Raw genomic sequence first — 16822 nt, 5'->3', positions numbered from 1 at the left:
CATGAGATGTGATTGCTGGTCGCCGATGGGTTGGTATGACAGCGGAGGATCTGTTGAAGACCTCCGTGCTTGTCATTCTGGAGCTCCTTTGAAACCGTGCCTGTGGCCAGGCTTCAGAGGAGACCATGATTTTTACTATATACAGCAATGCTCTAGCACAAGCGATAAGACAATCGCAGCTTCTGGTTCCCTAGGGAGACTAACAGTGAAAAGTAAGAAATTTAAAAAAAATATATGAAAAAAGGCATAAAAGTTCAACTCACTCCATTTTACCCCCATTAAAAATAAAGATAAAAGAAATACACATGTGGTATCACTGCATTCAGAAAAGCCTGACATGTCAAAATTAGAAAAATAATTAACCCAATCAGTAAACACCTTAAACAAAAAAAAAATTCAAGAACGCCATAATTCCTTCTTTTTGTTTTTTGGTAGCTGCAATACCACAAAAACTGGTGTAACATGCGATCAAAACGTCATAACTATTCCAAAATGGTATCGATTAAAATGTCTCTCCTCGCAAAAGCAAGCCATTACACAGCTCCATTGACTGAAAAATGAAAACGTTATGGGTCTCGAAAAATGTCGACACAACCTAAAAAATATTTTTTTGCCAACTTCTGTTGTTTTTTTTTCACCACTGAAATAATAAAAATTTGGACATGTTTCATATCACCTTAATCATATTGATGAGCGGAATCAGATTGCGAGGTCATTGTTGCCCAAAAAATTTAAACCATAAAAACAATTCCCAAAAATTATTTTTTTTCACAGTTTTTTCCCACTTGGAATTGTTTTCCTGTTTTCCAGTACACTACGTGGGAAAGTGAATGATGCCATTCAAAAGTACAACTCGTCCTGCAAAAAACAAGCCCTCATATGGTTGTGGACAGGCATGAGACAAAAATCGCAGCAAGACTCAACTCACGCACCCATACAAGTCTATGGGTGCTAGTAAAACCCTGGCCTGCACTCGGATGTCATCCCAGTGCAGTCCAATAAAGACACGCCATGGAGGAGATGGAGAAATTGCTTTCGCCGTCTCCTCCGCACCTGTGCTGCGTTTCTCTCATGTGAGATTATCGGAGCACTGACATTCGGCTCGCGCTCGCAGCAGAGCAGGAGCCGGGGGTCATTAGTATATCATATCCGATGCTCTCGCATCAGATGCCATACGCTAGTCTGTTTCCAGCCTAAGGCCGGAGACATATTAGCCTAAGACATCCGATGTGAGATGCTAATGATACTCTGCTCCAGCTCTGCAGCGAGCATGAGCCGAGTGTCAGTGCTCTGTGATCCGATAATCTCACATGAGAGAATCGCAGCACAGTTGCGGAGGAGGCGGAGAAAGTAATTTCTCCATCTCCTCTGTTGCCGGCATCTATGGGAATCGCACTGCACTTGGGTGGTATCTGAATTCCGCTTGCAATCTCAGCATACTGCGTTTTTTTTTTTTTTTTCAGTCCGATCTCAATCCGATCGGAGCTGATAAAAAACCTGCAAAAGAGCAGAGAATCATTGATTAACATTGGACCGAATGCAATGTGATTTGGAGCGAGCCCTAATAAGATGTATTGCAAAGTTTCTTCTTTCCACTTGTACTCTTGATTTAGGTAAAAAATTAATTCCTCTTTAAGTAGAAAAGAGTTTAAAGGGAACCAGTCATCTCATTCATGCTGCCCGAACCAGGGTGTTTTATTCTGAAACATTGCAGTGCTTTCTCAGACTGATGGGTTTCTCCCTATGTGGATATACAGTGAGTCACTAGTCATCAAAGATGCATACTCCCCAGCTGAGTATTGAAATATGCTTTCACTGTCAGAGTAGGTTATACACTGCTGCAAACACGCAGCCGAGCTCTGATGCATGCGGCCTGTGCTTCGGGCAGCATTAAACAGATGACAGATTACCTTTATTCCCCAAGGCTGTTTGCACCTTCATGACCAGGCCAAATTTTACAATTCTGACCACTGTCACTTTGAGGTAATAACTCTGGAACGCTTCAACGGATCCCCCTGATTCTGAGATTTTTTGTGACATATTGTACTTCATGATAGTGGTAAAATTTCTTCAACATGACGTACGTTTATTTGTGAAAAACTTAAATTTTGCTATTTTCAAACTTTGATTTCTTATGCCCTTAAATCAGTAATGTCACACAAAATAGTTAATAAATAACATTTCCCACATGTCTACTTTACATCAGCACAGTTTTTGAAACATAATTTTTGTTTTGTTAGGAAGTTATAGGGGTTAAAAGGTGACGAGCAATTTCTAATTTTTCTAACATAATTTACAAAACCATTTTTCTAGGGACCACATCACATTTGAAGTGACTTTGAGGGGACTATATTACAGAAAATACCCAAAAGTGACATTGTTCTAAAAACTGCACCCCTCAAGGTGCTCAAAACCACATTCAAGAAATTTATTAACCCTTCATGTGCTTCACAAGAATTTTTGGAATGTGGAAAAAAAAGAACATTTAACTTTTTTTTCTCAAAAATTTTACTTTAGACTCAATTTTTTTTTTTAATTTTTGCAAGGGTAACCAGAGAAAATGGACCCCAAAATTTGTTGTGCAATTTCTCCTGAGCACGCCAATACCCCATATGTGGGGAAAAAAGACTATTTGGGCACACGGCAGAGCTCGGAAGGGAAGTAGCTCTTTTTTTATTTATTTAAAATTTGCTTGAACAATTAGCGGACGCCATGTTGCATTTGGGGAGCCCCTGATGTGCCTAAACAGTGAAAAAAACCCACAAGTGACACCATTTTAGAAACTAGACCCCTAAGGGAACTTATCTAGATGTGTGGTGAGCACCTTGAACCGCCAGGTGCTTCACAGAAGTTTATAATGTTGAGCTGTGAAAATAAAAAAATCACATTTTTCCCACAAAAATGTTTTTAGCCCCAATTTTTTTTATTTTCAAAAGGGTAACAGAAGAAATTGCACCATACAATTTGTTGTGTAATTATTCTTGAGTACGCTGATATGGTGGAAAACTATTGTTTTGGCGCACGGCGGGGCTTAGAAAGGAAGAAGTAACGTTTTTAGAATGCAGACTTTGATGGAATGGTCTGTGGGGTGTCATGTTGCATTTGGAGAGCCCCTGATGTGCCTAAACAGTGGAAATCCCCAAAATAATGACCGCATTTTGAAAACTAGACCCCTGAAGAAATTTATCTAACGTGGTGAGGACCTTGAACCCCCAGGTACCTCACTGAATTTTACTACTTTGATCTGTTAAAATGAAAAAAAAATGTTTTTCCCACAAAAATTTGGTTTTAACAACAATTTTTTTTATTTTCACAAGGATAGCAGGAGAAAATGGACCCCAAAATTTTGTTGTACAATTTCTCCTGAGTATATTGATACCCCATATGTGGTCGAAACTACTTTTGAGGCACAATGCTAACCTCAGAAGGTAAGAAGTGCCATATTGGAGTTCAGATTTTGCTGCAATGGTTTGAGGGTGCCATGTTACATTGGCAGAGCCCCGGAGGTGCCAGAAAAACAGAACCCCCCCCCCCCTCCCATTTGTGATCTTATTTTACAAACTATACCCCCAAATGAATTCATATAGGGGTGCAGTGATCATATTGACACCATATGTGCCTCAGAATTTTATACCATTGGAAGAAAGAATAAATTACATTTTTACCACTAAAATGTTGTTTTAGCCCCAAGTTTTTAATTTTTCTAAGGGCTAATAGAATACATTTTTACAACAAACTGAGGTCCGTTTTTACCTGAGTGCACCAATACCCTACATGTAATCGGGAAATACTTTTCAGGCACAGTATAAAGCTCAGAAGGGAAGGAGCGACCTATTATAGTGCAGATTTTACTGTTATGGTTTACAGGTGCCATGACCCACTGCGAGAGCCCCTGAGATGCCAAAACAGCAGAACTCCCCCATAAGAGACCCCATTTTACAAACTACACCTCTCAACAAATTTATTCAGGGGTGCAGTGATCATATTGACACTAAGGGTATGTCACAAAATTTTATACCATTTGGGCAGTGAAGAAAAAATAATTACATTCTTACCACCAAAATTTTGTTTTTGCCCCAGATTTTACATTTTCACACGGGGAATTTCTGCTGAACGTGACAATACCCCATATGTGACTGTACAGTACTGCTTATCCACATGGCGAGACTCTGGAGGGACGGAGCGCTATTTGCCTCATGGAGTGCAGATTTTCCTAGAATAGTTTGCGGACCCCATATACAGAGCCTCTAAGTGCTAGTATAGCAGAATCCCCCCTCAAGTGACCACATTTTGGAAATTATAACCCTTTGGGAATTTATCTACAGGTGTAGTGACTATTTTTTACTCCTTGGGTGTTTCCAGAAACAATCAGCAGTGGATGTTGCTGAATGAAAATTGCAAACTACCGCTGTAGTGCCCAGCTCATGCTTCTGGAGACACGCCCCCGTAAATTAGGCGGGCTCTCCACTACAGAAATGCCACACATGTGGACGCGAACTGCGGTTTAGGCACACTGGGGCTCAGAAGGGAGGGGGGGGGGGCATATGGATTTGAGAGAGCAGAAGAGCCATAGCACTTTTCCAGAGCCTTTGTACTACCAGTAACATGAAAGCCCCTATATTTCTGTTAACAGATGATGGACCTGAGTGGGGGCTTTTTTTTGGATTGAGTTGAAGCTTTTGTTGGGAACATTTTATATAACATTTGGGATCACATTTAGGGCTCTTTCACACGTCAGTATCTCCGGTACAAGTGGTGACCAGTTTCCATACGTACCGGAGACACTGACACACGCAGACCCATTCAAATGAATGGGTCTGTGCACACCTCAGTGTGTTCTTACGGACCGTATGCTCTATACAGAGACAAGTCCGTTTTTTTGCGGAGACACGGTTCGCAAAACGTACCACACGGATGACATGTACCGGCGCCTGGGAATCAGCGCTACAGTTAGCGCTGTTCCCAAGTGCCGAGTGCTGAACACTGCCCTCATCATGGCTCCCTGCCGGCGCTGCAATCAGCACCTGCAGGGACTATGATGAAGGGTAGTGGTAGTCGGTTCCCGGGGTCCATCTGTGTAAAAATAAGAATAAAATAATAAAATCCATGTACTCACCTCTCCTAGGTGTCCCCCGCTGTAATCCATGCGACCGCTGCTGAGGAGAATGAGCGGCTCTGGAGCTGCAGGTCAGGAGCGGTGTCCTGTCACTCACTGAGCACAGCTCCGAAGCGGCTCATTCTTGCCGGCTCCTCAGCAGCAGCGAACGCATTGATTACAGCGGAGGACACCTAGAAGAGAGGAGTACATGGATTTTATTCCTATTTTTACACAGGTCAATATTGGGAGAAGACTACCACTACCCTCAACCATAGTCCCTGCTGGTGCTGATTGCAGCGCCGGCAGGGAACCATGATGAGTGCAGTGTTCAGCACCTGGCGCTTGGGAACAGCGCTAACTGTAGCGCTGATTTCCAGGCACCTGTCCGTGTGATCCTGATGCGGTACACGTGCCGTACACGGACGCAACACATAAAACACGCGGGACACGGATATCTCCGGTACCAGAGATATGCAGACGTGTGAAACCGGCCTTATCCTGATCTCTACGCTGAGTACTTATATCAGAGTTTCCATCTAAATCTCCGAACGACGTGATTCAGATAAAATCCATGAGGGATCCATTCACTGTAATGAGGCAGCAGAGTTACTCTAGACTCCGTATGGCCTCTGTTCAGCTGTGTTTTTCTTTTCAGAAGTGTATAAAACTGTGGCCAACGGCACTTTTATGCACGCTTAAAAAGACGGACACCGCCTGATCACAGGCCAGACGGTGACCACAGTGCCTCCATCTGCCTCATTATAGTGAATCTTCCGCTGGGGATTCTGTCTGAATTGCGTATTTCAGAGATTTACACGGAAACCCCGGTGTAAGCTCAGAGGGCAGGATAAATGTGAGCCTCTCTGCGATCTTTGGGAGGCAGAATGACCAAATCAACAGAAGATCAAGAATTGATTTTATTTATTTTTACGCCGTTCCTCGTGCAATATAAGTGATTAGACGACATTATTCTTCGGGCCGCTGCGATTACAGCGATACCAGATTTACATTGTTTTTTTTTGTTTCGCTGCTGTCACACACTAAAATACGCTTTTTTTTTTTTTTTAGCAAAAAGTAGTTTTTGCATAGCGATATTTTGATAGCTATAATTTTTCCATATTTCAGCTGACAGAGTTTTTGATCGCTTTCTATTCTGATTTTTGGGAGGCAGAATAAACAAAAGCCAACAATTCAGGAATTTTTTTTAGGTTTTTTTGTCTTTCCGCATGTGGTAAAATTGATAAGGCAGCGTTATTCATCGGGTCAGTACGTTTACAGCGGTACCACATTTATATTGATTTTTTATGTTTTGGCGCTTTTACACAATAAAAACTATTATATGCAAAAAAAATATTTTTTCTATCACTTTATTCCGAGAGCTATAACTTTTTTATTTTTCGGCTGATGGTGCTGTATGGCGGCTTGTTTTCTGCCGGACAAGATGACGTTTTCAGCTGTACAATTTTCATTTACATTCGTCTTTTTGATCGCATTTTATTCCATTTTTTGTTTGGCGGTGTGATGATAAAGCACCGTTTTTTGCTTCATTTTTTTTTTTTTTTTTTTTTTAGTGTTCTCTAAGAGGGGTAACCAGTTGGACAGTTTTATAGGTCAGGTCATTTCGGACACATGGCAATTTTTGATCGCTTTCTATTCTGATTTTTGGGAGGCAGAATAAACAAAACCCAGCAATTCAGGAATTGTTTTTTGTTTGTTTTTTATGCCGCTCAGCGCGTGGTAAAATTGATAAGACAAATTTATTCTTCGGGTCAGTACGATTATAGCGATACCACCAAACAATTTCTTTCTTTTTTTAGGTTTTTAAACATTATGAAAACTATTTTATAGAAGAAATAATTATTTTTGCATCGCTTTGTTCTGAGGTATATAACTTTTTCATTTTTCTGGTGATGGAGCTGTATGGCAGCTTGTTTTTTGCGGGACAAGATGACGTTTTCAGTGATACCATTTTTATTTACATTCTTTTTTTATTGTGTTTTATTCCACTGTTTGTATCGTGAAAAAGCATCGTTTTTTGACATTTTTTTTTACTGTCTTCACTGAAGGGGTTAACTAGTGTGAGTTTTATGGGGCAGGTCGTTCCGGAGGAGGCGATACCAAACGTGTATGTATGTATTTTTTTACATAAAATTACAAATTTATCAGTACAATATACCGTATTTTTCGGACTATAAGACGCACCGGACCATAAGACGCACACCAAATTTTGGGGTGGAAAATAGGAAAAAAATAGTTTTTATAAGATGGGGTCCGTCTTATGGTCTGATTAGGTATCTTACCTGGGGGGTGGTGGAGCAGGAGGCATGGTCCTTCAGGAAACTGGCCCGGCGGAAGTGGAGGAATGCTGTGGACCCTGGATACACGAAGCCGGTGCTCCAGCAGCCGTGAGTTGAGGTGATGGTGGAGCAGGATCGCATGTCCCTCCGTTCCCTGCCTCAGGAAACCGGCAGCAGCAGAAGAGGTGAGATGCCGGTGTCTGGTTGAGGCCTGTGGACTGGCCTGGGGCCTGTGGACTTGCCTGGGGCCTGGACCTGTGAGTGGCGTCCAGCGGTGAGGCAGAGGAGTCGGGGCCTCTGCTGGGCTGTGAGCGGTGTTCGGCGGTGCGGCTTCTGGTGGCCGCGGCCATCTTCCTGAGGCTGTGATCTACAGGAAAATGGCCGCCGGAGGTCCAGGTCGGCGCATAGGCCGGCTCCGGCAGCCATTTTCCTGTGGATCACGGCCTCGGGAAGATGGCCGCGGCCACCGGAATCCACACACACTGCTCTGTCGCACCGCCGGACACCTCTCGCAGCCCGGCAGAGGCCCCGGCTCCTCTGCTTCACCGCTGGACGCCACTCACAGCCCGGCACAGGCCCCGGCTCCTCTGCTTCACCACCCGACACCAGCACAGGTACAGGCCCTGGCTCCAGCCGCATCTCGCCTCTGCCGCCGCCGGAGGACCCAGCGATCCCCGCTCCACCACCACTGGTAAAGTAACGTTCGGACCATAAGACGCACCCCCCATTTTCCTTCCAAATTTTGGGGGGAAAAAGTGCGTCTTATGGTCCGAAAAATACGATATATTTTTTTTTAGTATTCAGATTTTTAAAAATATATATTTTTACAATTTTTTTTTTTTTTTTTTTAACTTAGTCCCACTATGAGACTTTCACTTTCTGCTGTCTGATTGCAGTTATAAAGCATAACAATGCAGGAGCATTGCTATGCGTTATAACTGTCAGTTCGGAATTGACACAAGTGCCTGTACCTGTTGGACTTACCAGTGTGATGTGTGATGGTCGCTCTCTGCTCTCCTGACACATCTGCAAGTTTCTCTCCGCTCCAGCTTCCATATCACAGGCAGACAGTGCTGCAATATTGTTAGAATACAGCAGAGCTGAGAGTGAAGTAGAAAATGTGTTTGCAAGAAGACAAAGTTCATGTCTCCTGTTCTGTGTTAGTTACTTGTCTCACACTGGTAACTCCCCCTTCATGTAAAATAAGCTCTGAAGGCAGAGTTATCTTCCAGACAATATCCTCCCCATAGCCTGGAAGAGGTCATTTACATAAAGTGATAAAAGGTGATTTCTCAACCACAAGTCATATTTGACCTATCTAAACTATTAATATGGGCATACAGGTTATAGACTGCTGACGAGCGTGATACCTGTATGTCTCATATCAGATGCCTTATTGAGAAATCATCTTTTATCACTTTATATGATAACTCTGCCTCCAGAGCTTGTTTTAACCCCTTCACCCCCGAGCAGGTTTTCAACTTTCTGACAAGACCAAATTTTACCATTCTGACCAGTGTTCTTTTATGTGGTGACAACTCTGGAACGTTTCAACGGATCCCAGTGATTCTGAGATTTTGTTTTTTCATTACATATTGTATTTCATGTTAGTGATAGATTTAGGCTGATTATTTTTTGCACTGATTTGTGAAAATATCTGAATTTTGGTGAAAATTTTGCAATTTTCAAACTTTTAATTTTTTTGCCCTTAAACCAGAATGTTGTACCACCCAAAAAAGTTAATAACATTTCCCACATATCTGCTTTACATCAGCACCATTTTCGAAATATATTTTTTTTGTTAGAAGAGTTAAAAGTTTCTCAGCAATTTCTCAATTTTCCACCACAATTTACAAAACCATTTTTTTTAGGGACCACATTATATTTGAAGTGACTTTAATCCCTTTCTGACGACGGGCGTAATAATACGTACCTGCGCCCTGGGCCTTATGGACCAGGTACGGATTATTAAACCCTTGCGATCGCGCCTGCACAGAGGCTGTGCTGGTGCGATCGCCTCCGGGTGTCAGATGATTTTGTCAGCTGACACCCGGTACTATGTGCCAGGAGTAGTGCCGCACTGCTCCCAGCACATTAACCCCCGAAATGCTGCAATCAAAGTTGATCGCAGCATTTCCGGGGCAAGCATCGGTAAGAGCGCCCCTCTTACCTTATATCCGGGGTCCCGCGCTGTGTTTGCTGGGTCTGGATCGTTGCAATGGTGATCCGATTTCATCATGACAACATCCGGGTCACCAGACATCAGGAAGTTAGGTAGATCGTGCTCAGTGCACAATCTACCTAACTTGTGTGTGCAGGGCTGACAGCCTGCACAGCATAGGGGATGCTGCTCAAGCGATCAGCCTGCAAAAAATGAAAGTCCCATAGTGGGACAAAGTGTAAAAGTGCAAAAAAAAGTGTCAGTGAAAAAAAAAAAAAAATTGTAAAAATATTTTAAAAAAATGAAAACATAATCCAAAAAAATAAAAATATACTGTACCCATAAATAAATATGAAATAAAAAACAATAAAAGTACACATATTTGGTATCGCCACGTCCGTAACGACCGGACCTATAAAACTGTCCAACTGGTTAAACCCTTTAGTGAACACTAAAAAAAAATAAATAAATGAAGCGAAAAACGATGCTTTATCATCACACCGCCAAACAAAAAATGGAATAAAACGCGATCAAAAAGACAAATATAAATGAAAATGGTACCGTTGAAAAAGTCATCTTGTCCCGCAAAAAAACAAGCCGCCATACTGCATCATCAGCCGAAAAATAAAAGTTATAGCTCTCAGAATAAAGCGATGCAAAAATTTTTATTTTTTCTATATAATAGTTTTTATTGTGTAAAAGCGCCAAAGCATAAAAAATCAACATAAATGTGGTACCACTGTAAACGTACTGACCCGATTAATAATGCTGCCTTATCAATTTTACCACATACATAAAAAAAAAACTAAAAAAAAATTCCTGAATTGTTGGTTTTTGTTTATTCTGCCTCCCAAAAATCAGAATAGAAAGCGATCAAAAAATGTCACGTGCCCGAAAATGGTACAAAGAAAAACATCAACTTATCCCACAAAAAAACAAGCCCTTACATGACTGTCGGCCGAAATATGGAAAAGTGATAGCTCTCAAAATATGGCGATGCAAAAAATAGTCTTTGCAAAAAAAAAAAGTTATTTTTAGTGCGTGACAGCTGTCAATTTTAAAAACCCGATATGATTCTGGTATCGCTGTAATCGCACCGACCCGAAGAATAAAGTCGTCTAATCACTTATACCGCATGAGGAACGGCGTAAAAAATAAACTCTAGGGTTGTGCTAGGGTTGTTTTGGGGTTAGAGTAAAGAAAAAAAAAATGATGACGATATGCCGACTAATGTTGATCGCAAGTGCTCGCTACTTGAGTTTGCATCGGGTGTTCAGGTATGCACCGAGTATCGCGGGTGCTCAAGTGACATGCTCGAGTCTCCGCCCCATATGTTTCGCGGCTGTTATACAGCCAAAAAAACCTTGCAGGGATTGCCTGCCATGCCATGTCTTTTTTGGGTGTCTAACAACCCTGAAACATGCGGGATGGGGACTCGAGCATGTCAGTCGAGCACCCGCAATACATGGTGCATACCCGAATTTATGACCTAATGTTATCAAATTCTGTGTCGTACCTCTGGGTTCAAAATGTTCACTATACCCCTTGATAAAATCCTTGAGGGGTCTAGTTTCCAAAATAAGGTCAGTTGTGGACAGTTTCCACTGTTTAGGCACATCAGGGGCTCTCCAAACGTGACATGTCGTCAGCTAATTAGTCAAGCAAATCTTACTTTCAAAAAGTCAAATGGCACTGCTCCCCTTCCGAACCCTGCTGTGCGCCCAAACAGTGGTTTTCCCCCACATATGGGTTATCTGCTTACTCAGGAGGAATTGCACAACAAATTGAATAGTGCAAATTCTCCTGTTACCTTTTTGAAAATGCAAAATTGAAGGCTGAAAAACATTTTTGTAGGAAAAATGTGAAAATTTTATTTTTACGGCTCAATATTATAAACTTCTGTGAAGCACCTGCGGAGGGTTCAAGGTGCTCAGCACACATCTAGATAAGTTCCCTGAGGGGTCTAGTTTCCAAAATGGGGTCGCTTGTGGGGGGTTTCCACTGTTTAGGCACATTAGGGGCTCCCCAAACGCGACATGGCGTCCGCTAATTATTCAAGAAAATCTTACATTCAAAAAGTCAAATGGTGCTCATTCCCTTCCGAACCCTGCCATGTTCAGGAGAAATTGCACAACAAATTTTGGGGTCCATTTTTTCTTGTTAGCGTTGCAAAAATAAAAAAAAATTGGGTCTAGAGTAACATTTTTGTGAAAAAACTTAAATGTTCATTTTTTTCTTCTATATTCCAAAAATTCCTGTGAAGAACCTGAAGGGTTAATAAACTTCTTGAATGCGGTTTTGAGCACCTTGAGTGGTGCAGTTTTTAGAATGGTGTCAATTTGGGGTATTTTCTGTCATAAAGGCCCCTCGAAGTCACTTCAAATTTGATGTGGTCCCTAAAAAAAAATGGTTTTGTAAATTTTGTTGGAAAAATGATAAATCGCTGGTCAAATGTAACCCTTATAACTTCCAAAATTGTGCTGATGTAAAGTAGACATGTGGGAAATGTTATTTATTAACTATTTTGTTTGACATATCTCTCTGATTTAAGGGCATAAAAATTCAGAGTTTGAAAATTTTGAAATTTTCAAAATTTTCGCCAAATTTTTCACAAATAAACGCAAGTCATATCGAAGAAATTTTACCGCTATCATGAAGTACAATATGTCACGAGAAAACAGTCTCAGAATCACTGGGATCCGTTGAAGCGTTCCAGAGTTATTACCTCATAAAGTGACAGTGGTCAGAATTGTAAAAATTGGCCTGGTCATTAACGTGCAAACCACCTTCGGGGATGAAGGGGTTAAATGGCCTATACGACAGAAAGTATCCAAAAGTATCACCATTCTAAAAACTGCACTCCTGAAAGTACTCAAAACCACATTCAAGAAGTTTATTAATCTTTCAGGTGCTTCACATGAATTAAAGCAATGTGGAAAAAAAAAATTTTCCTTTTTCTCACAAAAATGTTGATTTAGCCCCTGTAAGGCAGCATCTTCCATGTCTGTGCGGCCATGAGGCAGTGATCCAAGAAAGTTTAACTTAAACGACTTTATTTTCCAACTTACAATCAAATCCAAAACTTTATCCTCCGGTTTGCAGCCGAAACGTCTGTGTCAGTCCGTATTAGTCCATTGCCATGGACAACTGCACCACCGTATAATGCGTGGGTTCGGTAATGGCTTGCTCAAGTCTCTGGTCTGTGTTTAGTTTCTCATAGACAGGCCTGCACACAGCTCCTGTTCTGATGCTTGCAAACCCAATACTGACACACCCAAACCTGAAACTGAAAGTTTAAATGGGAATCTGTCACGGGTGTGTCAGAAGTGACAGACAGTCGCCCTGCAGTTGGCTGCAGGAGATCTCTACGTTTGGCATTACAGACATCTTCTTAGAGGCTGTTTCTAGGACCCAGCAGCTACCTTCCTCTGGCTAATTAACTCCTTTTGTCTGGGTGTATAAATACCTGCTGTGTATCATAGGAAGGTGCCGGCATATTCATTTACTCCTTGTGAAGGCTTTAGCTAGAGCAGTACAGCTTTTTCTCTGGTGTTTGAGGTCATGTGCGCATTTGTCTGGAGTCGTCTAAAGCTAAGCTATTTCCCCTGTTTGCCCTCCCTTGTTGTCTTTAGTGTTCAGTGGGGATCGACTAGTGCTCATCTCCTCCCTTCCATAGCCTGAGTCTAACGCCAGGGAAGAAAGGGCGAGGAACGCGTGCAGCGATTGGTGAGGAGCCAATATAGGGTCGATAGTTGAGACAGGGTGACACTAGACCAGACTAGGGAATCTCCACTTCCCCCTTTCCCTAGAGTCTGGGTTACCTTTCCCACTTCCCTCTGTTGCAAGTCTTTCCCACACCTTGAGTGACATTATCGCCAGCCGAGCACATTTTGAAAAGGAAAAAGACCTGCCCAGCCTGAACCCAAGGTTGCCCTCCCGGACAGGTTTTCTGGTGGTAGGGACAAGTTTTTGGTATTCAAGGAGGCCTGCAAACTGTATTTTAAACTTCGTCCCTATTCCTCCGGAAATGAGGAGCATCGGGTTGGAATTGTGACCTCTCTACTGCAGAGAGATCCTCAGTAGTGGGCCTTTTCTTTACCGCAGGACACTCTTTGTCTCCAGTCTGTGGAGGTTTTTTTGGGGGCTCTGGCCCTCATCTATGATGACCCTGGCCGAGTCACCTTGGCTGAGTCTAGGCTACGTTGCCTTCAGCAGGGGAAACGGTCAGTGGAAACGTAGAGTTCAGAATTCCGTAGCTGGGCAACGGATTCCAAATGGAATGACCCAGCCCTTAGAAATCAATTTTGTGAGGGGCTTACTGAAAGGTTGAAAACTGCCTTGGCAGTATATGAAACCCCTCAGTCCTTGGAGGCTGCTATGTCGTTGGCCATACGTATTGATAGACGCCTTCGGGATAGACGGATGAGACCACCTTCTCCGGGGCCTTCTTGTCGGGGTTGTGTACCTCTGCTGGGGGAGTGGTCTGGGGGTGAACCAGTACTGCAGGAGGTTGAGGAACCCATGCAGTTAGGGGTGTCTCTGCATCATACATCTCCCCGGAGATTCGAAAAAAAAAAAGATGTATGTTTTTTTTTGTGGGAAAATGGGACATTTTGTTGGGACCTGTCCTTCAATTCCTAAACAAAAGAAGACTCGATTAACTCTTGGTAGTCTGGAGTTGGATAAACAAGGAGTGCATTTGTGGCCAAACTGCACTTCCCACTTTGTCCTGACAGCAGAGGTGGTGCTAGAGAGCAAAACCGAGAAAATTTGTGTTTGTTGACAGTGGAGCCGGAGTCAGATTGGTTGATGCTGAGTTTGTGAAGACTCATGGTCTTGCTTGCTGTGATTTAGATAAACCTATTTTCATTTTCTCCATCGTCTCAGCGCCACTTGCACAGAAAGCATTTACTCATATTGTACATAATGTGAAACTGAGGGTGGGGTCATTGTGAAATTATCCCTTGCTATGTCCTGGACAATCTTCCCACACCGATTGTTTTGGGTATTCCGTGGCTTGTTAAACATAACCTGTTGGTAGATTGCCAAGCCGCAGAGATTATTGAATGGGGAGATTACTGCCATGAGAACAGTTTAGATATTTAATTTCCCTTGCTACTGTCTCTACGGAAATATTACCTGCTTTTCTGTCTGGTTTTGAGGATGTTTTTTCTGAGAGGGGGTGTCAGGATTTTCCTCCTTATCATGCTTATGACTGTCCTATTCACCTGACCCCCGGAGCTAAACTACCGATGTCCAGACTGTATAATCTTTCAGGCCCTGAGCGACAAGCCATGAAGGATTTAATTGTGGAAAGTCTGGAGAAGGGACATATCAGACCCTCATCTTCGCCCGTGGCGGCAGGGTTCTTCTTTGTGAAGAAAAAAGATGGCGGTCTACGTCCCTGTTTAGATTTCCAGGAATTAAATCAAATTACTATCCGTGATCTATACTCTCTTCCTCTGATTCCTGATTTGTTCAGCCAGGTTGTGGGAGCTAAGGTATTCTCCAAGTTGGATTTAAGGGGGCCTACAATCTGCTTAGAATCAAAGAAGGGGACGAATGGAAAACAGCGTTCAATACCCCGGAAGGACATTTCGAGAGTTTGGTTATGCCTTTTGGTTTGACCAATGCACCTGCGGTATTCCAGCATATCATAAATGATATTTTTCATCATTTGGTGGGGAAGTTTGTGGTGGTCTATCTGGATGATCTTTTGGTTTACTCACCTGATTTTGAGATACATCGGGGTAATGTTAAGCAGGTGATCCAGATATTAAGGGACAACAAACTTTATGCCAAACTGGAAAAATGTGTTTTCGCTGTTCAGGAGGTGCATTTTTTGGGGTACTTGTTGTCATCTTCAGGTTTTCGGATCGATCCGTAGAAGATCCGTGCAGTCCTTGATTGGGAACGTCCTGAGAACCTGAAGGCTCTACAACGCTTTCTGGGCTTTACCGGTTTGCCCTTGTTGCTCTCCTCAGTATGGCAGGTTGTGCTGAGTAATTGAAAGATAATGGGAGACAGATATAAACGTATAGCTGACAGAAAACGCTTGCCAGGTCCGGACCTGAATGTGAATGACTTTGTGTGGTTGCCTACCAGGAATATCAGATTGAAAGTTCCTTCTTGGAAGCTGGGACCTAGGTTTATTGGTCCCTATAAAATACCCGCCGTCATTAACCCAGCAGCGTTTCGTCTTGAACTTCCTTAGGCCCTTAAGGTTCACAACGTGTTCCACAGGTCCTTACTCAAAAAGTATGTGAAATCTCTTGAGCCCCCACCTCTACCACCGCCCCCAGTAATGGTTGATGATAATCAAGAGTTCCATATTTCGAAGATTGTAGATTCTCGTCTCCAACGTCGTTCTCTACAATACTTGGTGCACAGTAAAGGCTATGGTCCAGAGGAGAGGATATGGATTTCAGCATCAGAGGTGAACGCTCCCAGGTTGGTTCGTTCATTCCACACCTCTTATCCTGAGAAACCCGGTCCCGAGTGTCCGGAGGCGTAGCATGGTGGCTCAGTAGTTAGCACTATACTATGTATATAGGGTAGCACTGGTGCCTGAGTGATTAGCACCATCTTTGTGTTCCCTGGTTTCCTCCCCCCTTCCAAAGACATACTGATGGGTAATCTAGAGTGTGAGCCCCAATGGGTATAGTGCTCATAATGTCTGTAAAGTGCTGTGGAATATGATGGCGCTGTGTAAGGGTATGTGCACACGATCAGTGTTCACTGCGGATTGGACGCAGCGGCCAGATGTTACAGCATAGTGGATGCACTATGCCTCTGCAGCACACCTGTGAAAACTGACATGTGGCACGTCTTTCCAGACCGCAGCATGTCAATTTCTCCGGCAGGTCTGCATGCGGGCTTTCCCCATAGACCTAATCTCTATGGGGAAAGACTGCATGTGAGAAAAAAAAGAGGCCGGTGCTCATTTGCATAATGAGCGGAAGTTGGAGGCGGCGTCTCCGCAGCCGACTCTGAAGAGTCTGCACATAACCTTAGTGAGTAATATAAATATACCTTGCTTCTGGGCTGACTGCAGCAGAGGACTAGAATGCGCTCTCATATTGTCCTCTGCTCGTTTTGATGCAAAGTCGAGGCTCATGGAGGTGGCAATGACCGGGATTGGGTGTGGTAGCGGCAGCTTGTTCCTTTTTACTTTATATTATAAAATCTGCAGCAATTTGTTTTATGAATTAAATTTTTTTTTTATAATGTAAACAGGCAAAATGTACAGAACCGCAGCAGCGGCCC

The sequence above is a fragment of the Phyllobates terribilis genome, unplaced genomic scaffold (assembly GCF_046119375.1).
Source record: "Phyllobates terribilis strain yellow unplaced genomic scaffold, ASM4611937v1 Scaffold_5__5_contigs__length_657084704, whole genome shotgun sequence".
Taxonomy (NCBI): Eukaryota; Metazoa; Chordata; class Amphibia; order Anura; family Dendrobatidae; genus Phyllobates; species Phyllobates terribilis.
Note: the sequence above shows the minus strand (reverse complement) of the source record.